The following is a 24,945-nucleotide window of genomic DNA, read 5'->3' on the forward strand; positions in this document are numbered from 1 at the left end:
AATAAATAATTAATTACCATGCTAGAAGTGAACAGATCCCCTCTATCAATAATAACATGTTTCTTTGGCAAGTTGCATAATGCAGTAGTTTCCAAGGAACTTCCTGATATTAAATCTCATTACAAAATGGGGTTTATATTTTATTTAGTCTGTGTGGCTTTAAAATACATTCCACACTTTATTCCATTTTATTTTCTAGTTTTTCCTATCTAAGTTCAAGTTTTTAGTCATAGACAATCAAGCCATATTTGTTTCAGTGAATTTGTAAATCTTCTAAGCTCTTGGCTGTCTGTCCCTAGAATATCCCATTACTTCTCTACTGTGTTCCCTGACCACTTGTGCCTCAGCCAGTATACTTTCTTTGTTAAGAAATGTCTCTCAGGATTAGAGATAAATATTTAAAAGTGTTTTGAATAAGACTGACTATTCCCTTTCCTATGGTTCCAAAAATCTCTCAACGTGTGATTAACAAAATGAGTCTGCATTTTCCTTCTTTTGGGAAATGAATAATCTAAGAGATGCAATCTGGCCAATTAATATCTTTATGAGGCTTTGATCTCTGTTAATGCTGCCACCACTTGGCCAACATTTTAGAATGATTTCAATTGTTACATGCTGGAATATAGCAACTATTTTTCCATTATTTCATAAAAAATTGTAAATATTAATACTAAAACACACACACACTTAAAAGATGATATGGACTGCAAGGTGAACAGTGACTTCTATTCCCACATCTTCTTCAGATAAAGAATTTTACCTGAATGCATTGCTTTGTCATTTTTCTTGTAGTTAGTATTTGTTATTGCAATGTAAGTTCCCTCATAGTTAGCACTTGCTATTAAGAAACAAAAGTTAAAGTAACTTGTCCAAATATATAAAGTCACTGTCAAGGCTAGGATTAGACCCCAGATTTTCTGGTTCTTATCTCCTAGTCCTCAGCTTGATTCACAGGATTCTCTCCTTCTGATCTCTATTTCTATAAGGCTGGTACTAATATCTCATCTAAACAGAAAGCTGTCATGGACAATACAATTGGTCGCTAATGATCTTCTGCAGGCTCCCATGGCCATCATCTTTGCAACTCATTGCAAAGCTCTTCCCAGTCCGTTCATTAAAAGTTGAAATTTGGGCTTCCCTGGTGGCGCAGTAGTTGAGAGTCCGCCTGCCGATGCAAGGGACACGGGTTCGTGCCCAGGTCCGCGAAGATCCCACATGCCGCCGAGCGGCTGGGCCTGTGAACCATGGCCGCTGAGCCTGTGCGTCCGGAGCCTGTGCTCCGCAACGGGAGAGGCCACAGCAGTGAGAGCCCCGCGTACTGCAAAAAAAAAAAAAAAAAAAAAAAAAAGAAGTTGAAATTTATTTGCCCGCTAACTAATTTGTGTTATTCTACCTTTTGTTTGCAATGTGGATTTAGCACTAAGTGTGCAATTGAAAAGCTTCTCTCTTCATGGTGAATTTTTAAAGTATTGAGTTATGGTGTTGAGAATAATTACAGTCCCACTTATCTCCAGGATTCTGAATTATTCTCAGGTCATGTTTATGAGACATTTTGTCGGTTGAAAGATGTTTTCCTTTCCCTCCCTCCTAGACATGTATGTTCCACAACAACTCCAAGTAAAAACCTGGCCATAGAGCCCAGCCTCCAGCAGAAGTCGGGGGACTTGGGAAGACAAGCAGGTGTCCTCAGATAGAAGGTCTGTTTGCCCAGACCCCCCGCCCCCCAAAAAAGCAGGCCTTCAGCCACCGAAGAAGCAAGGAAAGCAGTAGATCTAGCTTGAAACTGGAGGTTGAAGACACATTTCAATAATATTGTGAGACAGGCAGAATGTGAAAGCCTGGAAGAGAGAGACTGGAAAGAATTCAAGAAGAGCCAGACTTTCTGGGTAAGTGGCAGCACAGACAGAACTCAATCCAGAAGCACTCAAGAATCTAAAGCCTGCATTAAAGGAGCAAAATGACTTGGGAGAAAGCACAGTGGGAGAATTGAAAACACTAACTTGTTATACTAATAATAGCTAAAGTAAATAGTGACCTCCATCTAAAAATTAACTTGTCCTCTAACTCTAAATGATTGGAAATTCGGAATTCTTTGGGAGTTGAAGCCATTACAAAGGGGCAAATAAGGGCTCAACAGAAAGAATAGACAGAAAGTCTCATGGGAAGTTCTAAATAAATTTTTATTCAAAAAAAATCTCGAGCATTAAAACAAAATTGTGTCTTTGGAATAGGAATTAGACTTCTAGGAATGTATCCTAAACGATAATCTTAAATAATTACATAAAAAAACTTTAAACACAAAGATGTCAATGTAATACTTTTATGATTAAAAATGAGCCATATAGGGCTTCCCTGGTGGCGCAGTGGTTGAGAGTCCGTCTGCCGATGCAGGGGACACAGGTTCGTGCCCTGGTCCGGGAAGATCCCACATGCCACGGAGTGGCTGGGCCCGTGAGCCATGGCCACTGATCCTGCGTGTCTGGAGCCTGTGCTCCGCAAGGGGAGAGCCTGTGCTCACAACCGTGAGAGGCCCACATACAGCAAAAAAAAAAAAAAAAAAATTACTTGGGGTAAGATATGTGGTATATAGTAGGCATGCATTAAGTGGTAGCTACTACTGTACAGGAACTGAAGAACAAAAGGAAATGTGGAGTTTGCATAATGACAACAAGTACAAATAATTGCCAATATTTAACAGGTGCCGAGTACTATTTTGAGCACTTTACCTATAATAACACAGTTAATCCTCACAACAGCCTTTAGAGTTGGACAATATTATTTTACCCAAAATTAGTTTACACAATATTAACTTTTCTCTGTTTTAGATAGTGAGGTTACTAAGTATAAAATGTAGCTTGAAGTATGAAATATGCTTTGGAGCTCCATGCAACTCTATTAGTATTTGTCTTATAAAGTGTTTCTCTCGCTCTAGACTGTGAACTCTTCAAGGACAAAAACCAGATCTTTGTATTCCCAGTTTTTGCCTGGTTTATAGAAAACATAAAATATATATATTCTAAAGTGAATCTATCTTCCTCCATGGATGAAAATCAGTACCGTGTTCAGTGCAGAAATTAATTTTATTTAAGATTTCAGTGGCTACAAAAGAATGAGCTAAGTGTATCTTTGTCATCCACAATACATATTTTCACACTTGAAGATCACAGTTTTATAGTAATTACCAAGATCATTCATCAGTTTGTATTGAGTAACAACTCAATAGAGATAGTTACATGGAGTGCTGTAGATTGCTGTTTTTGGACCTCTGCTGCCATTTCAGTGTTTTCATCACCTTCTGCTGAGTCCACCGAATCAACCACAACATAGTCCATTCTTTTCATCTGGTGTTGCTCTTCACTCAAGTCCTCTGTCCATGTAATTAACAGAATCAAATGTATAAAAATTTGGACCAGATATTAGACCATAGAAATAACCGGGGACCAGGCCACAATCTTCAGAGCCTTGTTAAGTGGCCACTAACATGGCTGAAGTGAGATACACTATTTGCTCATCAGAGAACTGCAAGCAATGTCATAGAATGCATACTAGCAAAAAGTCCTTATATATAATTCTTTTCTGCATTAAGACATCAAAGAAAGTGAACCCCAAAGAATGTTTAAAGTCATTATAATAAATCTGTCGGAAAACTAAAAATCTCCTTTAGGACAGTATTTCATGAAATCAATGAATTGCCTTCAGACATTTCAGGGGTTAAATGACTTTTGCACAATACATTTATTTTCTTGATTATATGAATGCTTTTAAAATAGGACTTTTACATAATTTTAAAATATTCATATGTAAGTGGTTTGTGGTCTAGAGTATTTCACCATCTGAGTCATCATTTTATTGGCTTATGGAAATGCTAGGGTTGTTCAGGAATGTGTTTTTATATTCCAACAGGGACATGGAGTAGTTTGAAGAGCCCATAATTTCCTTTAAATTTTACTCTCCAGTAATACAAGATGACACTTATTTAAAGATGCAACTACCTATGCTAATGGTTACTAATAAACATGTCCTTGGAAATAATCATGCAACCTTTTTTAGAGAGCAATTTTGATTGCTATTTGCAGGAACTGTTAATGTTTTTATCTCTTTAACTGTTTTAAGGGCCTTACGTAACTTTTAAATAAATGTTAGTCAAATATTGATTTCAACACTATAATAGAAAGATTGAGGATGCTGGGAGTGATATTATATAACATATCTGTTACACAGTGTATGTTAGAATGCTCCAAAATTAATGCATCACCCTCCTGAGAACTTCAAAAGAAGAAGCTAAGTAGGTAGGAAGGAATAGTACACATTATAGAGCATCAGTTTCACTTTCTAAAGTGAACGCTCAGAGATAATGGAATTAGTCCTACACATCTGAGCAAAGGATTATGATTTATAGGACATGACTGGTGGCAAGTCGAGTTGACTGTTAAGTTTATAAGTATCTTAATAAAGACAATATCATATTGAATATAAACACCAGTTTCCTGGCAATCTAAAAATACAAATCCAACTACTAATAAATAAGGAGAAGAAAAAAGTAAAATACTGAGGGTAAGCCAAAGGTAGGTTAATGACATACTCTGGAAGGAAGATGTGTACATCTATTCTGTGAAGAAAAATATGGTGTAGCGTCTTAGCCAGGCAGAAGCTTAAAGAGAGGTCATATATTCTGCAAAGGCTTCTTTTGGAAGAATATTCATCACCTGTTCTCGATCATGTAGTTATTCTTTCCTGTTAAGTAAATAAACAAAAGAACTTGCATGAAATCTCTGCAAGAACTATCGTATCATTTTACTGATTACCATTTATCAGTGGATGTAGAGCTAATAAGACATTCTCAGTATTGACAGGTAAATACCCATGAAGAAGCATATAATCCTTTTTGTTAATTGAGTACCTTAAAAATTGCTATTGTAAAATAGTTTGGAAATTAAGAACAGTGTGAAAATAATCTAGTAAATAGTTGTTCCCCTTTGGGAACTAAAAAATTACTACTGTAGTTGAAGCCCCTGTGGACTCTCCCTGATTGCACCTCCAGAGGTAGCCCTTATTTTGAATTTGATGATGAAAGGTATACAATCACATGGAAGTTCTTTCTGTTGGACAAACATGGTGACCTATAGAGCTACTCCAATATTCAATGCTTTGAACCTGGCGACTGGCAGTAGAAATTTGCAAAATAGAAAAAGTGTTCAGAGAGAATTAGGATAACGAGCTTTGGCTTGTTCAAAGTGAAAATCTAGTAATGTTCTGATAAAACAGAGAATAACAAATGAAAATAGCTGCTCAAATAGCCAGACGTTTCTTTGAGATCAAGTCAATCCCAGTCCCATTCTCCTGATCTTGTTTACAACCTCTTTCCCCCATTATTCCAGCTGCCCCTCAAAAGGAACAAAACCTCTTAGGTGGAGAGCCGAGGGGCACATACCTTCAATTCTGTCCCTACTTTCTCCCTTCCCATTGCTTCTCCACAATATCAATCACTTTGTTCTTTGTAATAAAATACAAAAACTTCTTCATATTGTGGCTTTAAACTAAGCTTAAATGTGCTGTCTATAAATTTATAAATAGTCAGTCCCATACATGTTTTTATAAGATAAGAAATACTGTCAAATAATAATTACATGTTTTCATCTGCTGTCAGTAAAGTGATAAGTTTCTGAAGAATATAAATGCACAGAATCTGCACTAGTGTAGCCCTAGTTTTTTGAGACATGAAAGAGATCAAATAGTAACAACCCTAACTCATGCTTTGAGGGGGTGTTTAACGGTAACCCACAGAAAGAATGTGACACTGTGAAATGAAGATGTGCTTCCAGCTTGTACTCCAAATAGGAATTGACACTTACTGTTGGCATTCCTTACATTGTCACACAATGCTGAGAATTCTCCCTGTGGCAGAGGCCGCCTTCTCCAAAGAGAACATAGAGAGCTTGTGTTAGAGAAAGAGATGCAAAATCACAACTGTTTTCCAAGATAATAGGCATTGTGCAGTATTTTGCAGATCATAACGAAGGACAGCAAAACCTTCAAAGGATATGGAATAAAGACAACTCAATAATTGAAGTTTGATTTTTTTAAAAATAAATGTGTAAGCTCTAGTATAAGAATTATCATGGTTTAATAATATGGGGTCCAAAACAGGAAATAGACATTTCTGCAAAGACATTGTGGGACAGAAGCAACTCAGAACGTTCAGAAAAGGATCAAATAATGGCCATTATAAATGGTGCTAGAATATATATGCAGATCGGGAAACAAAGGGTAGCAGTAGTACCCATCTCTCTAACCACCATGCTCAGCTACCCACTTGCAGGTTTTGTGCTTCCAGAACTCATGATGCTAAACTCTGACAACTCAAAGATTCTGCTTCCAAGGAGAAAAATGTTGGTACCAAGGCACAAAAATTGTGTTCCACTGAATCTAAAACTACAACTGCTGCCTGGTCACTTTGGGCTTGTGGACCAGCAGATAAATAGAGGGGTTACCTTCCTGATTGAAATAATTGACCCTGATTATCATGAGGAGTTAGGACACTTATGGGGACTTGTGGTGTCTCTATGCCATGGGAAAATGGGAAATGGGCAATTTCAAAAACTGGCCAGATAAGGCAAAGGCAACCAAAAGCTCAAACTCCTCAGGTATGAAGGTCTAGTTTCCTCCACCAGGTAAGCAAATGAAATCAGCTCAATTTCAGATCAAGGATAATGAAAATCTAGAATGAATGTGAAGGAAGGAGATGACTAATATCAATAATTACCTAGGACCAGGGGCAGTCATGGGGAGTGTAGCTTATTCCAATAAGACTCAGTTGACCAAGTGAACTCAGTTTGGAGCTCCACTGCATCTGAGTAGTACAAGAGGCAGCCTTCAACATGCATATATTGTTCTCCACATCACATACCCCTAAAAGTTCTTCTGATTTCAGTCACAACAGTGGGGAAGAGTTCTATACAATAATCTCAGCTGCACCTTGCACTGGTAGCTTCCCACCTCAAGAGCAGGCATCTTTCTGCATTCTGCTTTCACAGCTTTCCCCAAGGTAGTGGGAGTGTGCCTGACTAGTGCGCAAGAAGAGCTACAAGTAGGGGGTAGGAGTTAATGCCCCTGAGGGCTATCCTCCACCACTAGGTGAGGAGAACTGATGTTACATACTCCAGACTCCACGCCTTTAAGGGAGAATATTCTAGGAGGCATTCTGTCTACTTCCTGGAAGTTCCAGGGGAATGGAGACCCTCCCTGTTGCCCATAGCAGCAATTCAGTGAGGCATGCTTACTTACACTGGCTTTCCACCATTCCCTGTTCCACTTCTCTACTTCCTTATTCTGGTGTCCTGGATCCCTTCATAGATGAACTACCAGCACCCAAGGCCTCGTCTCAGATTCTGATTTTAGGAAAACAAAAATTATGGCAATCCTTTTTTTTTTTAAAAAAAGAGAGAGACGCAAAAAAATTCTTTTGTCTACAGAAATACATCTCTTTCTGGGAGTTCTATGGATTGTAAAAATATTTAGCTTTCCATTACCCAGTTATCCACATTAAAGTTCTTTGGTTTGCCTTTCTTTGATCCTATGTTGTCTTCTCTTTTTGGAAATAGCCAGTTACCCCCAGACACTGATCCTAGTTTGGTCGCAGGATGGTGATAGTGCAGCCCCCGATGTTCTGTCCCTCACCTCCCCTGATTTTATGTTACAGTGAACAAAGCTGAGACACCAGCATACCTCTGGGCTATGTTTTACACTTGCTCAAGAGGTTACAGTACTGATGTATTTTTCCCAAGGGGCCTGATCTCACAGTCCCTGTGGTTAGTTGTGTTTGTAGGTATTTGGCAATGAATCTAAACATCTAAGTGTGGTCTGCCTTTAGAAAACACTGGACTGTTGAGTCAGAGGGCCTTGATTCCTTTTTATGATTCTATTTATTATGTTGAGAAACCTCCCACCCTCTCTGGGCCGTTTTTCCATCTGTAATGGAGCTACCCAGCTCTTACCTGTATCTCAGACTAAAAGAAACAGAATTAATAGTAGTTCTAGGAGCCTCTTAGAAGCTTAAATTAGAAATGGCCCTAATTCCACCGCACTTTCCTGTGTTTAAAATCTAAAGTGTTTCTATTAGTTGTTTTAATTTGATGTGGTTGGAAATATACTTTGGGTACAAAAGAAGTAAGAGTGATCTTTCATCCTTCTATTAACAGTTGAATTCTGATGCAGGGAGATTAAATTATTTATAACTGAGAGAAACAAAATCATTTAAAATACTGAATAGCATGTTAGCTCTTTACATGGCTTTCTGAACCTCATCCTGACCAAATCAACACCAGATTGCTTTCTAACAGCAAGGATGCATCCCTTTGGATAAAACAATGCATCAATCTACAGGACATTTCTAGGAAGTGAAGCATGGTATTCAAGAGTGCACTGTTAGGCTTCCCTGGTGGCGCAGTGGTTGAGAATCTATCTGCTAATGCAGGGAACACGGGTTCGAGCCCTGGTCTGGGAGGATCCCACATGCTGCGGAGCAACTAGTCCCGTGAGCCACAACTACTGAGCCTGCGCGTCTGGAGCCTGTGCTCTGCAACAAGAGAGGCCGCGATAGTGAGAGGCCCGCGAACCGCGATGAAAAGTGGTCCCCGCTTGCCACACTAGAGAAAGCCCTTGCACAGAAACGAAGACCCAACACCGCAAAAATTAATTAATTAATAAACTCCTACCCTCAACATCTTCTTAACAATAAAAAAAAAAGAGTGCACTGTTAGAACATACATATAAACCTCTCTAGCACTAAAGCTCTGCGTATGAAAATATAGAGTGGGCAAGAGAGTAGACGTGTGTAAGCAAAGGATTGTACGTGTTGGAAAAGTTCCTTTCCTGTCATTTTACTTTCAACAAGGGAGTGTGCATGTGGGGTGGGAGGCGGCTTCTGTTTGTGCATTGTTAAGTTGTTCTTAAGAGGTAGCCTGCAGGGAGTTCCCTGGTGGTGTAGTGGTTAAGAATCCGCCTGCCAATACAGGGGACACCGGTTCGAGCCCTGGTCGGGGAAGATCCCACATGCCGTGGAGCAGCTAAGCCTGTGTGCCACAACTACTGAGACCACGTGCTACAACTACTGAAGCTCGTGCTAGCGCCCGTGCTCCGCAACCACCGTAACGAGAAGCTGGCGCACCACAATTAAGAGTAGCCCCCACCCCCCGCTCGCCGCAACTAGAGAAAACCCGCGTGCAGCAATGAAGACCCACCGCAGCCAAAAATTAAAAAAAAAAAAAGAGGTAGTCTGCAATGAAAATTAACCCCCATGTATTTTTCTATTAGAGATGGCTTTTAGTTCTGCAGATTCTTTAAAGTTCGTTGATAAAGGCTATGGCCCGTTCAGTTATCTTAGGATCAAGCACTATAACCAGATCAGTGACTTATTTTATCTGCAACACTGAGGCAGGGGTGGAAATGGGGAAGGGTGGTGGCAGGGGTTATCTTTATTTGGAAGGAGAGGCAGAGGCTCTGGAGAGCAGGCTCTGGTTTGCCGGAGAGCTCTGACAAAGTTCTAGGTGCCAAGATACAAGGAGAAGGAGGAAGCAAAAAGGCTTGGGAATGAAGGTAGGAAGGTGACAAAAAGAAAAATTGTTTAACAATCATGCCTTGGTAATTTTGCCTAGTGAACTCACAATACGTCCAGGTTAGTACGAAGGCAACAAAACTCCTCCCTATCAACTCATCCCAGTTTTCCCCGTCGAGTTTGGTCCCCACCTGCAAAAAGAGAGAAAGAGGTTAATTAAAAAGAGCTGTAAAAGTAAAACTCTATATATTACGACGCACACACACACACGAGTGTTTAAGCATATCCCTCTTCCCATCCTTAATTACCAGTATATTAAAAACATTAGGATACATATCCCCAAATATTAATCTTTTGTAATTATCATGCAATACATTAAGAAATGCACAGAAGAAATTGATGGTTCAGAACAAATGGGGATAATACTTATAAAATTGTTGTTAAAATTGGATGAAATATGCAACAGAGTGCCTGATGTGTGTGTATACTTTATATAGCTAGTTATGCTAATCTTTGTTCCAATTTTTAAATTGGTCTTCAAAAGTGTAATTTAATTTTTGGTAAGTTTCAAAAGATTATGTATGAATATTGCATTTGAATCCATCTTGAAATGTTTTAGAAGTACAGTTTTTTTTCTTGATTTGCTTTTAATTTAATACAATGCACAATGAAGAATGAATTTGCATTGTTTTTTTTTTATTGTGGTATAGTTGTTTTACAATGTTGTGTTAGTTTCTACTGTACAGTGAAGTAGAGTTCCCTGTGCTATACAGCAGGATCTTATTAATTATCTATTACAAGTACATTCTTGATGAAAGTGGCCATGTCTTAACACACTTATCTTGGGAAACAAGCGCTGAACAGCTTTCTCTAAAGTGTAGGAAGAATATCAAACGTGTGTCCTCCATCTGGTGTTACAAATGCTGTCTAAGGTCTTGGTATTGATGGCTACCTGCAAGCCCTTGCCATAAGGCAAGTAAAAATAGAATTTTAACAATTCACATAAAACATTTAGTTGGAAATTCTAGGCATACAGTGAGTCACGTTTGATTATGAATTGTAATTTATCTACACTATAATTAGACTGTCTAAATTATCTTCTTACTTACAAAGACAGATGCAGGAAAGACGTCTGTAGATTACTAAGTTCAACAATTTTATCTTATTTCTGCTTCTTTTCCTGAGATAAAAATCAAATATGTAGTAGAGTGTGCACATCAAGTCAAGTCTCTCTCAGTTACTTTGAAAAGTCTATGAGCTCACTCAAAAAATATAATTTTCTGTATTTTTGGCTAAAGTGTATACTCAGAACACCTTACTAAATTCCAGGCTGCAGTCTTCCAAGCAATGCTGGGCTGCCCCTAGTGCTGACCCCCTCTTGCTCTGCAAAAACAAACCAACCAACATGGAAGATGGTGTGTCAGTTAGAGCTGGGTTTTGAAGCTCAGTTCAGAATCAGCTAGAAAATGTCAGCAGGGATGTGTTTGGATCTTTCCATTGAAGATTAAATTAATTCTTTCCTTTATCCGATGGTATCATGAGCGAAAGCAGTGATGGTAGTAAAAGGTACTATTATGTCCTTACTGTGCTCCAAGCAGAATATTCAGCAATTTACACACACATTCAATTCTCACAAAAACCTCCATGAAAAAAGTTTGATAATCTTGAAGTGACTTATCCAAGCTACTCCACTATTAAGTTAAACTGGAATACCAAACTTCTGACTCTTATGCTAAGACTCGTAACCACTATACTACAATATGGTAGTTCTTAAATGCTCAGTCCCATGGTATTAATTTTTTTTTTTTTTTTTTTTTTTTTTTTTTTTTTGCGGTACGCGGGCCTCTCCCTGTTGTGGCCTCCCACTATTGTGCCCTCTCGCGTTGCGGAGCACAGGCTCCGGACGCGCAGGCTCAGCGGCCATGGCCCACGGGCCCAGCCGCTCCGCTGCATGTGGGATCTTCCCAGACCGGGGCACGAACCCGTGTCCCCTGCATCGGCAGGCGGACTCTCAATCACTGCGCCACCAGGGAAGCCCCGGTATTAATTCTTTTACCATTTATTCAAGTATTATCTACCAGTTGCAATCAATTGCCAAGCATTTCTTCTAGAATTACATTACCTAGCCTGGAAAGCATTTTTCACTGCCTGGAAGGAAGGTTTTGAGACTTCAAGGATTTGGAAATAAGAGGAAGAAGTAATGAATTAGTCATGATCTTATAAAACATTTAATCTGAGGCTTTCCTGACAGGATCTTATATGATTTACAGTTTTCTCTCTGTTTCAGGTAGAAGAAAATAAAGAGGAAATGGTTCTGAAACTGCTTTACAAGTGTTCAGATAAAAAAAGAATAATTGCTAACTAACCAATTTATAAAAGAGGAAAAAGGTAAAGATTAGAGATTTTTCTCAACCAAGCACACTAGGCCATATACTACTTGAAGTGTTCAATGTCAAGGATGATATATATTAACCACTTTTATTGAGACTAACCTTGAAAAAAATCATCTAGACACATTTAACAACCTTCTTGCCCATTTCAAACATATAAGGCTTGCTTTTCTATCTTCTTCCAGACAATGGACAATTGATTATTAGGTGGACCACCTACACTTTGGATTATTATTACCACGGATTTTTGCTGCAATATCTTCTTGCTGTTTGATTCATGTTCCATGAACGCAGAGCCATGAAGGGTATGGATTTGGGGCCACCTTGTGACAGATTTAGAAAAAGTCCTTGAGACCGAACCCTGGGATCGGAATCTTGGTTTCCATTACTAAATTGTTACCTTTCAACACATATATTTTGCAAAAGGGTTTCGTATGGTAATGGCTGATTTTTACTAATGAAAGGATGATTACCAGTGTTATGCTATAGTTAGTTACACATATTGACTTGTTTCTATGTGCCAGCCACTGCCATAAGCCATCTACATATATTATATCATTTTATGCTCACAACAATCCTATGAAGTAAGCGCCATCGTATCTCCATCTTACAGCTGATGCAACTGAGGTTTAGAGAGAATAAACAATTTGCGTAAGTTCTTGCAGAGAGCAAGAGAGATCTTAGGAAGCCTCAAAATGCTCTGGCTGAAGATGTGGGGAAAAAAAGTTGTTCTGTATGAAAGTGCAAAAATGACATAAAAATATTAAGAAGTAAATCAACATAGTACCCTTTAGGAACATTTTAAAGCTTCAAATTGCATTTAATTAGCATATTTTGGATTACAGGCTCTGTATTTATAAATGCACAAAATGACAGAAAAATGCAAAAATCCTGGAAGAAAACCAAAGAACTGATAATATTATGAATAAACTCAACAGAATAGAAATTAAAAAGCATAAATAATTACATGTCCTATACTTATACCCCTATGATCCTATTTTTGCCCTGCCTGTCATGCTAAAAGATGATTTGTGTATCTATGTGTGTGTGTGTGTGTCTGTGTGTGTGTGTGAAACAAAGGAGCACATATTTTCTAGTTAAAATTAGTACTAAATACTCTTGAATTCTATTTTCAGTGTACTGGAATTGTTATTGAATCATGTGTCCTATATTTTTTCTTCAGGAATTGCAGACAACATCTTCAAAAGTAGAATTATTAATTTCCCCCTATGTTGTCTGAACTTCCTATCTCCAGTGATGGCAGTAGACATGGAATTCCACTGCTCAGATGCCCCTTCATAAAAGAACTTGCTGTTTCTGCTGCAGGGAGCTGCTTTGACCAAGGTCGTGGCCTTCCTGGAGCAGCCTGCATCCAGTAGCTCAGTGAGAGTGCAAAGGTGGGTCATTTCAGTTCTAGGTGGGATGACAATATTTGCTCTGGGGCTTGCCCGGCTGGGTTATCTAAGTCTATGTAAGGTTTGCAAAGCAATTCGACTATTCTCCTCTGCCCAATTCCACTTCCTCACACTTCTTTTCTTAGGTTTTGATCCTTAATAAATGTCTTGAACTCCAAAATCATCTCAGAATTTGCCTCCTGTTTTTTTTTTAATTGTGATAAAAAGCACATGACATCAAATTTACTACCTTAACCATGTTTAAGTGTACCTTACAGTAGTGTTAACTGTATGTGTTTTGCTGTTCAATAGATCTCCAAAACTTTTTCATCAGAATCTGATTCCTGAAAAGTCAGTCTGTGATCATACTTTCTCTACTGATCTAAATCTTTTTCGGATGTTTTGAAGTGCAGTTCTTCTTTCTTGGTAATACCCTGAACAGTTTTGCAATATGAAATTGTGAGATTGAAAGATGGCAGAAACCACCTAATGCAGATTGAAAGATGGCAGAAACCACCTAATGCAGAAACCACCTAATGCAGAAACCACATATTTGCAATGATCACACCTCATTTTTTTAAAATGTGGTCTGTGAATGTTTTTCATTCACATTCTTTTTTCTAGCCCACATGAGAAGTAGATAGGAATTGGAAGGCTTTCTCCTGAGAAGTTGCAAGCAGACAGCTAAAGGTATTTTTTTATTGAGAGGCCAGGTATCTAACAAAGTTTTTACATAAAGTTTTCAGTCCTGAGAATCACATTTGGAGTTTTAGAGTTAACTGTGTTCACTCAAAATTCGAGTCTTAGAGTTAATTGTGTTTACTCAAAATTGATGTCACATCAAAACTCCATGCTTCGGTATCTCTTATCTATAAAATGAGAAGGCTAGGCTATTCACAGTGGTTTTCAATCCTACTGTGATAATTTAAAGATGGCTGAGAATTTTTTGCTACTCCTTCCATTGAAAGGTAGAATCTAATTGCCCTCCTCTGAAACTGAGTTGATGTTAGTGACTTGCTTAACAAATAGGATGTGGTACAAGTGATATGACATGACTTTTGAGCTAGAACAGATAAAGACTTGCAGCTTCACCTTAATCCCTAGGACCACTCTTCCTGGGAGTCTCTGAACAGACCAGTGTTTTCCCGGGGACTTGAAAGGTAGGATTGGAGGGAGAGATTACAAGTGGCAGGAGGGTGATGAAACTTTTGAGGGTTAATGGATATATTTATTACCAAGATGAATGGTTTCTGGCAATGCAACCATCTGGTTTCATAGACATACATGTATATCAAAGATCATCAAATTATATGTTTTAAATATGTGCAGTTTTTGTAGGAAAAGTATGCGTCATCAAAGCTGGAGAAAGAGAGAGAGATTGATTAGCTCAGAGAATTTCCTCAGATGCCAGAAAGTCTGGTCCAGAGGACCCATAGCTGGGAAAAAACTCACCTGAATTTCACAACAGAATGAGGCTGACAAAGACAATACAGCTCTTCCTTATTGGACAGGGACACCACAGATTGCATCATTGACCCCTGGACTCCTAAAAAGTGATTGCTTTCATGAAAGTGTTTGTTTCTGGTGCTGCATCTGAAAAGGAAGGCAACAGCTGCCTCTGCTACCACCCAATGCCAGAGTTAAGCTAGCTCTTCCCGGTGAGTTTCAACACAGACCATCTTCTCTTTAGGTACTGAATCCTACTGGGACTTCTCAGATAAGCCCAGAAGCATCTATTAAAATTCATAAAAATCTTTTTGAAAGGGAAAAAGTGGTTTCTTTCTTATTTTTAACAGCTTTGGGTACCTGGTATTATCTTCTCACAATCTAACTGTGAAACCCTGGCTTCACAACAAGCTGAACAGTTCATAACAGGGTATGCAAACTAAGTATTTGTCAGCCAGCCTTAGCTGACCAATAGAGGTATGAACACCCACAGTCAGCCACATTTTTTCCCAGGATTCTTTTGCACTATGACAACTTGAAAGGTATTCTCATGATGAGATACCATAATAATTATATTGGTCAACTGTTCATTAATAGATGCTCTTAGACCATTGGTCTCTACCAAAAATGATTCTCCAAGGTTGTTTAATAGCCTTCAGTTACTCAATGTTACCATTTCTTGCTTCATATATATATATATATATATATATATATATATATATATCCAGTATTCTTTCCATCTAGAGAATATACCTCAACCCTAGCACAACCCTTCCCCTCTAGTTTATCCTTCTATTTCCCAATTACTTGAGCTTCTCTTAAATAAAAGCTATTTAGATCCAACTCATGGGGTTTTCTATAATGATGCCCAGGAGAGAAAAGGAGTATGCTTTGTTTTTTTCCCCATCTCTATATTCTATGAGGTAATTAGTTTTAATTGGCATGCTGTGGCACTAATATACCTGGACTTTAAAGAGAATAAAAATAGTCTTGTCAATGCCCCTTCTTCCTACTATAAATTTTAGATCTATATGACCAGAGTAACCAGGTCTATCTCTTTCTTTAACCCTACAATTTATTCAAGGAATTTTATCTTCTCCAAAGTATACCTTGTTTTGGAGACCTCAAAACTTCTACCAGGGACATTATCACACTCCCAATTGCAAGTTCTAGCTTCTAGCCTCAGGATAATACAATCTTTTTAAAAGTGCTTTGAAAGTAGGTATTCATAGGCGCTTACTTACAGATTAGTTCCGATGACCCCCTTCTTACCGCCTTGGACAGTTCCCCTGAAACCCAGTACACCTCATTCTCCATCAGCTATATCCTGTCTATATATCCAGATGCTCTGTTGCAGATAGAAAGTAATTTAGAAAGCTACTTCATCGTCTCCAAAGTGGTTATATAACGTTACACTCCCCTTTGGGCAATGTATGAGTTCCCACTTCTCCATATACTAATGCTCAGAGTTATTCGATATATTATTTTTTAGTACTTCATTGTGGTTTAATTTGCATTTCCCTGATGGGCAATGAGCATTAACGTCTTCTCACATGCATATTGGCTTACATTAAGTTTTACTTCCCTGTGAATTGCCAATATTTGTTCTCCCACATTTTGTAGTAGATTGTCTTTTTCTTCTTGCTTTGTTATCATTATTAACTGAATAAGCTGAAACCTCATTGTGGAAAAATGAAATTTTCATAGTGTTTTAAATTAACCTGTTGGAGACACATTTCAGATGTACTCAAAGTATCTCTGACTGTACTAAGTCTTAACAGATACACTTTTCAATCTGCTTTACCTTTATTCACAGTTTCCAGTCTTTCTCCTAACTATTGCACCAAACTACTCCCATCAACTCTAATATGCCTTGATATACATGTAGTTCTATATATCTGTATGTCTGTAGATATATAAGAATACTTGGGGCTTCCCTGGTGGCGCAATGGTTGAGAGTCCGCCTGCCGATGCAGGGGACACGGGTTCGTGCCCCGGTCCGGGAGGATCCCACATGACACGGAGCGGCTGGGCCCATGAGCCATGGCCGCTGAGCCTGCGCGTCCGGAGCCTGTGCTCCGCAACGGGAGAGGCCACAGCAGTGAGAGACCCGCGTACCGCAAAAAAAAAAAAAAAAAAAAATGGTAATAAAAAAATAAAACTTGATGTTGACAAATGACATTTATCTGAATAAAATAATGACAACCTATGGTAGAGAATAAATAATTTTGACCAATAAACAATGACACTGAACACAATGTCAAGTGAATCCTTGCTATCTTATGTTTCAATATAATGAAACTATTATAGGGGTACTGCTCTAAAACAAGAGTCTCATGGTTCAAGCTATAACTGAGTAAAAATGAAAGCAGGATAAGCAGGGTACCAGCAGAGAAAAGAGGAAAGCAGCAGCATCAAAAGCTCTCTAATGGAACATCATTAAGAATCTAAAAGAAATATAAATGTTCTTCTAGGCCATTATATTATCCTACTAATATTTTTTCTTTATAATTGTCTATATTACCTTTGGTTAACCCTACAATCTAAGTATATATGTTGTATTATATTTGAACTAAGTTACATTTGAAAATAATATTTTATATGACTATTTAAAAACTTAAAGAATTTTTACACGTCCTCACAATTCTCTTGTGTGATACAAAGTGGCATATTTTTATCCCACTTTAGAAATTCAGAAGAAACTAAACACAGTGGTTGGTTTCCAGCCCTGCAGAGCATTGAAAGCTACTGTCTCAGTCTGGTTATCCCTAAAAGCTGTCACTCAGGTATGGATTCAAGTATCAATAGTTTATTTTGGAAGTGATGCCAGTAAACAAGAGCGGTGGGTGAGGGGGATAATAGCAAAGGAAAAAGAAGGTAACCAATAAAGTGTCAGTTACTGCTATGGGTTAATTGGAACTTCACTGGAAACCACGTACAGCATGTTTCAGAGTTATCTCACCTGAGGAGTGAGGGAGCTGGGCTATTTACACACTACTCTAGTGAGTCATTAGTTAAAGGCTGCTTCCAGGGGCATTAATTTCCCAGTATTTCCGGCCTTTGGTTCTGCTGTTATAGCGGACTCCAGTGGCCAGAGAAAGCCCTGAAGGACTAAATACAGTGAGTACTGAAGTAGTGAGGTTAGGGTGATATGGGTGGGGATTGAACAGAATTAGCTAGAGCTCTGATTTTATTTACTTGAATTTCATGAGCATATTCACTGAGAAATTTTTGGAAACCATGGAAGAATTATCCTTATTTTTTAATCATTTTTTTTCTCATTCCTCAAAGCTATCAACAGCAAACAATGAATTAAGAGTAAAGGAACTTAGACTTGCCTGGTTGCACAGTGGTTAAGAATCCTCCTGCCAATGGAGGGGACACGAGTTCGAGCCCTGGTCTGGGAAGATCCCACATGCCTCAGGGCAACTAAGCCTGTGCGCCACAACTACTGAGTCCGCGTGCCACAACTACTGAAGCCCGCGCGCCTAGAGCCGGTGCTCCGCAACAGAGAAGCCACCGCAATGAGAAGCCCGTGCACCGCAACAAAGAGTAGCCTCCACTCCCTGTAACTAGAGAAAGTCCACGCGCAGCAATGAAGACCCAACACAGCCAAAAATATATAAATAAGTTAATTAATTTTTTAAAAAGGGTAAAGGAATTTTTTGTTGTGCTTTTTTCTTTATTTTGAGAAATAAATAGTTTTAGGTTTACTGATTTGCTCTACATTTTCAGTTATTAAAAAAGCAAAATTGCTATTGCTGCTATTTTTTTCCTATTATTGAAGAGGCAAATACATGAAAGAAAACTTTTAAGCAGCAGCAAGAAAAGGGGGGGTGGAGTTAGTAAGATTCCATCAGGTAATTGAGGAGCTGAGTTTTCTGAATTTTCCTTATTAGTTGCATGATAAAGAATTTTAATTGAGAAAAATCAGCTCACCTCCTCAAAACTATCTGTATAACTGTCTGCACCCACTTTTGCTGAAGGTCTAGGCAGAGATACAGGTCTTTGTGAATGAGCTTAAAAAAAAAAGATTTGGAGGATGAATTATTTACCCGGTTTAGATATTCCTTTGTTATTGAAATCACGGTCCTTTGAGTTCAGCGGTGAACTGAAATGGTGCCAACAGGATTTCTTCACAATTTTCTGGAAGCCACGGCAGCACTTCACTTACATTGCCAAAGGCCATTGGACCCAGCAGTCACAAGGAAAGGAATTCCCAGATTACCCGGAGTCAGATCGCTAGGGTTAGCCAGCATGCACCTAGAGTTGCTTTGATCACACTAATTCCCTATTCAAACTTAATAATTATTTCAGAAATTTTGTCCTGCTTCTCCAATTACTTTAACTCTACAGGATGGAGGTTAACCTGCTCCCCAGGCTGTGTTTTGGAATCTGCTTATATCAAATAAATGAAACTACTGCTCTAGGATTCAGAAGTAAGGCAACACTGGAGCCAAAACTAAACAGACATCAGTACCACATTAAGTGCCATCAGGACAGAGATATTTCTCATTTTTGTTTACCACTGAACACCCAGCACCTAGATATTCTACATTTGCAGATGCAAAATAACTCAGCACTTTTAAATACATGATTTCTCAACTTTTATAGTGTGATCTATTCTGAATCATTCTTCATTCTTTGATACATTTTGGAGTAAGAAAGGAGTGGAATGTGTCATCACCCACTGGCACTGAAACACTGCACTCATACTTGACACAATGGAAGCAGTGAAAACAATAAGGGAACAGGTACCGGTTTCATTAAAAGTCATAACTCTGCTACACACTCTTTAAACTCTAATATGATGATTTCGAGGTCCACAAAAAAAGTCTTAATTTTAAGAAACAGATTGCTACAAATAAAAGATTACTTTTTGGCCAAGCCTTGACATCCATTTCCTTTTTTAAAAAACGATTTGCACTGACTACTTTGACTAACTTTCTACATGAAGATTAATATTTGTAGTTTTCAAAATTAATGTTGAACCTCCATATGACAATTTTTCTTCTACTTGATTTTGCAGAATCCTCTGTGACACCATAATGGTATTTACAGGAGGTCAGCTATTTACAGATAGGTCAGCTATCTCATCAACAAAGAAATCACCTTTAGAAAGAATTAATAGAAGCATATACTATTTCACAGAGATGTGTTATGTTTAAGAAAAATTCTTTAATGCTAATAAAAGAAAAAATTCAAGTGCAGAAACCACATGTTAAAAACAAGATATTATTTGTTATAGAACAGGATCTCAGAAGGGTCTAGGATCCATCATGGGGTCTTCAAAACAGATAGGAAATGATAGTTGTCTGAACCTTTGTTAACAGAATGCTAAGTAAAAATATATGGGTTACCTGGTTTGATGTTAATGGACAATTTTTATCAACTCTGGCTCCCAGTGGAATATGATATAAATTATAAATGGATTTAGGTATATATAGTGATACATAGGTCTATAAAATTCAACTAATATTCAGACATATATTTTTAGCAACCAAATGCTTATATCAATTCAAATATTACACCTTCCTTAGAAGAATAGAGATACAGCCTAAATATTTCAAAATCTAATTCAATCAGAGCTGACTTGTACATTAAGCATAGTAGACACAGTGCCTAGGGCCCACAATAATTTTAGGGTCCTTTGAAAATATTTTGATTTCTTTTAAAATCAAAAAAGAAACAAAGATTTAGAGTCAAAAAAAGTGTTATTTTTTTCTCACAACAGAAAAAGGTGAAATTTTTTGGACCCACAAAAATCTACTAAATTTTCCCTGAAGCAGAAAAAAGGGTGAAGTATTTAAAGTTATGTCAAAAGCAATTTTTAATATTGATATTATGATGGGAGAACCCCACAAAAGTAAAATTGTCTAGGGTCCATGGAAGTCATTTTGCAGCCCTGTCAACGTTAAATGAATTTTTTTTGTTTGTTTGAATAAAAATAAATGTTTGTTCTTAAAGCAATTTTGATCAGATTTAAAGCCCCTTGCTTTCTGAGGATCATAGTTACACAAAAGAAAGCTCTGGTGATCAGAAGAATGTGCCTACCTTCACACGGTGCTACAGGAAGCATGGAACTGCCAAGAAAGCAATAGAGCTATGGTCAGCTTGGAAGTCATGTTTACCCTGGATCCTTTCTTTCCAGTGTCCTGCAGGCCCAGACACTGTTGTGCTTGGCTGTCCCTGAGGAATTGTGTTGGCTGGAGTGCTCCTGAGGTTTTTTATATTATTGCAACACTAAAGGTGTGTGGGACCTCATCTTTGCACTATGTCACTGGAAATCACACAAAATCCAGTATGTCCCCCTGCACTTTGAAACTAACCCAAACAAACACTCCTAGGTCTCAAAAAATTTTCAGCATGCTTAAAGTTTAACTGATTTGGTATAAAACTATTTTGTTTAATGTACATGTCTTAATCTGTTAGGGCTGCTGTAACAAAAATACCATAGGCTGGGTGGCTTAAACAAGAAACATTTATTTCTCAGAGTTCTGGAGGCTGGGAAGTCTGAGACCAAGGTGCCAGCAGATTGGGTGTCTGGTGAGAACCCACTTCCTGGTTATAGGCAGCCTTCTTCTCACTGTGTCCTCATATGGCAGAATGGGTGAGAGAGTCTCTAGGGTCTCTTTTATAAGGGTTCTACAGGCATACCTCATTTTATTGTGTTTTGCTTTATTGCGTTTTGCAGACATTGCGTTTTTTTACAAATCAAAGGTCTGGGGCGACCCTGTATCAAGCAAGTCTTCTGATGCCATTTTTCCAACAGCATTTGCTCACTTTGTGTCTCTGTACCATATTTTGGTAATTCTGGTAATACCTCCAACTTTTTCATTATTATTCGATTTGTTATGGTGATCTGTGATCAGTGATCTTTGATGTAATTATTGTAGTTGTTTGGGGGCACCACAAACCATGTACATATAAAATGGTGAGCTTAATCAATAAATGTGTGTGTTCTGACTGCTCCACCGACCAGCTATTCCCCCATCTCTCTCCCTCTCCTGGGCCTCCCTATTGACACAACAACTTTGAAATTAGGTCAGTTAATAATCCTGCAATGACCTTTAAGCCATCAAGTGAAGAGTCTCACATCTCTTACTTTAAATCATAAACTAGGCATGATTAAGCTTAGTGAAGAAGGCGTGTTGAAAGCCCAGGTAGCTTGAAAGCTGGGCCTCTTGTGCCAAACTCTTAGCCCAATTGTGAACATAAAGAAAAAGTTCTTGAAGGAAATTAAAAGTGCTCCTCCAGTGAACACACAAATGATAAGAAAGCGAAACAGCTTTGTTGCTGATATGGAGAAAGTTTTAGTGGTCTGGATAGATGATCAAACCTGCTACAACATTCCCTTAAGCCAAAGCTTATACAGAGCAAGGCTCTAACTCTTCTCACTTCTGTGAAAGCTGAGAGAGGTGAAGAAGCTATAGAGGAAAGGTCTGAAGCTAGCAGAGGTTTGTTCATGAAGTCTAACGAAAGAAGCCATCTCCATAGGATAAAATTGCAAAGTAAAGCAGCAAGTGCTGACGTAGAAGCTGCAGCAACTTATCCAGAAGATCCATCTAAGATAATTAATGAAGGTGGTTACACTAAACAACAGATTTTTCAAAGTAGATGAGACAGCTTTCTATTGGAAGAAGATGCCATCTAAGACCTTTACAGCTAGAGAGAAGTCAATGCCTGGCTTCAAAGTTTCAAAGGAGAGGCTGACTCTTTTGACTCTCAGGGCTAATCAGCTGGTGACTCTAACTTGAAGCCAATGCTCTTGTACCATTCTGAAAATCCTAGGGCCCTTAAGAATTATGCTAAATCTACTCTGCCTATGCTCTATAAATGGAACAAGAAAGCCTGGATGACAACACATCCATTTACCAACATGGTTTACTGAATATTTTAAGCCCACTGTTGAGACACACTGCTCAGGAAAAAAGATTCTTTTCAAAATATTAATGCTCATCGACAATGCACCCAGTCACCTGAGAGCTCTGATGGACATGTATGATTATGATTAAGGTTGTTTTTCATGCCTGCTAACACAATATACATTCTGCAGCCCGTGGATCAAGGAGTTATTTCAACTTTCAAGTCTTATTCTATAAGAAATATATTTCATAAGGCTATAGCTGTCATAGACAGTGATTCCTCTGGTGGATTTGGGTAAAGTCATTTGAAAACCTTCAGGAAAAAATTCACCATTCTAGATGCCATTAAGAAATTTCACAATTCATGGGAAGAGATCAAACTATCAACATTAACAGAAGTTTAGAAGTTGATTCCAACCCTCATGGATGACTTCGAGGAGCTCAAGACTTCAGTGGACGTGTGGTGGAAATAGCAAGAGAACTAGAATAAGAAGCAAAGTCTGAAGACGTGACTAAATCACTGCAATTGCATGATAAAATTTTAATGAATGAGGAGTTGCTTCTTATGAATGAACAAAGAAAATGGCTTCTTGAGATGGAATCTACTCCTGCTGAAGATGCACTGAAAATTGTTGAAATGACAACTAAGCATTTAGAATATTATGTAAACTCAGTTGATAAAGCAGCTACAGGGTTTGAAAAGACTGACTTCTATTTTGAAAAGAAGTTCTACTGTGGGTAAAATGCTGTCAACTAGCATTGTATGCTACAGAGAAATTGTTTGTTAAAGGAAGAGTCAATTCATGATGCAGACTTCATTGTTATTTTATGAAGCTGTCATGGCCACCCCAACCTTCAGCAACCACCGCCCTCATCAGTGAGCAGCCATCAGCATCGAGGCAAGACCCTCCACCAGCAAAACGATTAGGACTCACTGAAGGCTCAGATTAGCATTTTTAGCAATAAAGTGTTTTTAATATAAGGTATGTACATTTTTTTTTAGACATAATGCTGTTGCACACTTAATAGACTACAGTACAGTGTGAACATACTTTTTATATGCACTAGGAAACCAAAAATAGTGTGTGACTTGCTTTGTTGAGATATTCACTTTATTGGGAGTTTCTTGAACAGAACTCACATATCTCCAAGGTATGCCTGTAATCCCATTCATGAAGGCTCCACCCTCATGACCTAATCACCTCTCAAAGGCCCCACCTCCAAATACCATTACACTGGGGATTAGGTTTCAGCATATGAGTTTTGGGGGGAGAAAACAAGCATTCAGTCCATCACAGTACATATCTCTCAATCTGATTATTTGTATTTATAACCCTAATTTTTATAATATTTTTATTTTGAAATAACTTTTTTTAATGGAACAGAGTATGAAAAATTTATTTATATGGTTTATTTAGGCACAAATTTTAAGAAACTACCACTTGTTTTGTTGTTTTTTAAATTTCTTTTCCCATTCTTGAAAACTTTTTCACAGTCTTGAAAATTTCATTCAAGTTTCTTTTTAGAAATGTGTTCACACATTAATCAAATGCTGCAGCTCGTGGAACCCATGCAGGATTTTTTTTTAATTAATTCATTTATTTTTTAATTGAAGTATAGTTGCTTTAAATGTTGTGTTAGTTTCAGGTGTACAGCAAAGTGATTTGGTTTTACATATATATATGAGTGAGTGGGGGTGTGTGTGTGTGTGTGTGTGTGTGTGTGTGTGTGTATTCTTTTTCAGATTCTTTTCCCATATAGGTTATTACAAAATACTGAATATAGTTCCCTGTGCTACACAGTAGGTCCTTGTTGGTTATCTATTTTATATATGAAATAACTTTAAACTTACAGAAAAGCTGTAAGAAGAGTATAAAGAATTCTAGAATACACTTCACTCAGATTTCCCAGTATTTCCTAAGAACAAGAAAATTCTCCTCTAATGCGTTACAATGATCAAAACTAGGAAATTAAGAGTGATACAATTTAATCTGCAAACTTTATCCAGTTTATGACAGTTGTCCCAATGATATTCTTTACATAGATGAATAGTTGGATAGATAGATGGATACATGGATGGATACATAGATGAATGATAAATGGATTGGTGGACAGAGACAGAGAAAGATACAACTATTCTAGGATCCAAATCTAGGATTACATATTGCCTTTAGTTGTCATATGTCTTTAGTTTTCTTTATTCCGAAACAAAATTTCCTCAACTTGGTTTCGGCTCATATTTCTTCATGATTAGATTCATTTGGGGCAGCGATATCCAAGGTGATGTTTTGTACTTC

The 24,945-nt window shown here is 38.0% G+C and overlaps 1 long non-coding RNA gene across 3 annotated transcripts; it reads right to left on the minus strand.

The window, feature by feature from the left end:
* Nucleotides 1-2,864: 2,864 nt before the first annotated feature.
* Nucleotides 2,865-20,965, minus strand: LOC309961242. Of its 3 annotated transcripts, XR_014326172.1 has the most exons (5): nt 18,839-20,965; nt 9,663-9,744; nt 5,853-7,388; nt 4,583-4,734; nt 2,865-3,367 (listed from the first exon to the last, which is right to left on the minus strand). It is a non-coding gene; the product is annotated as an uncharacterized lncRNA (long non-coding RNA). The 3 variants fall into 3 exon arrangements; XR_014326171.1 differs by having other exon boundaries at nt 2,865-4,734; nt 20,838-20,965; XR_014326173.1 differs by having other exon boundaries at nt 2,865-4,734.
* Nucleotides 20,966-24,945: the final 3,980 nt, after the last annotated feature.

The sequence above is a fragment of the Leucopleurus acutus genome (genome assembly GCF_964270905.1).
Source record: "Leucopleurus acutus genome assembly, chromosome: 4".
Lineage (NCBI taxonomy): Eukaryota > Metazoa > Chordata > Mammalia > Artiodactyla > Delphinidae > Leucopleurus > Leucopleurus acutus.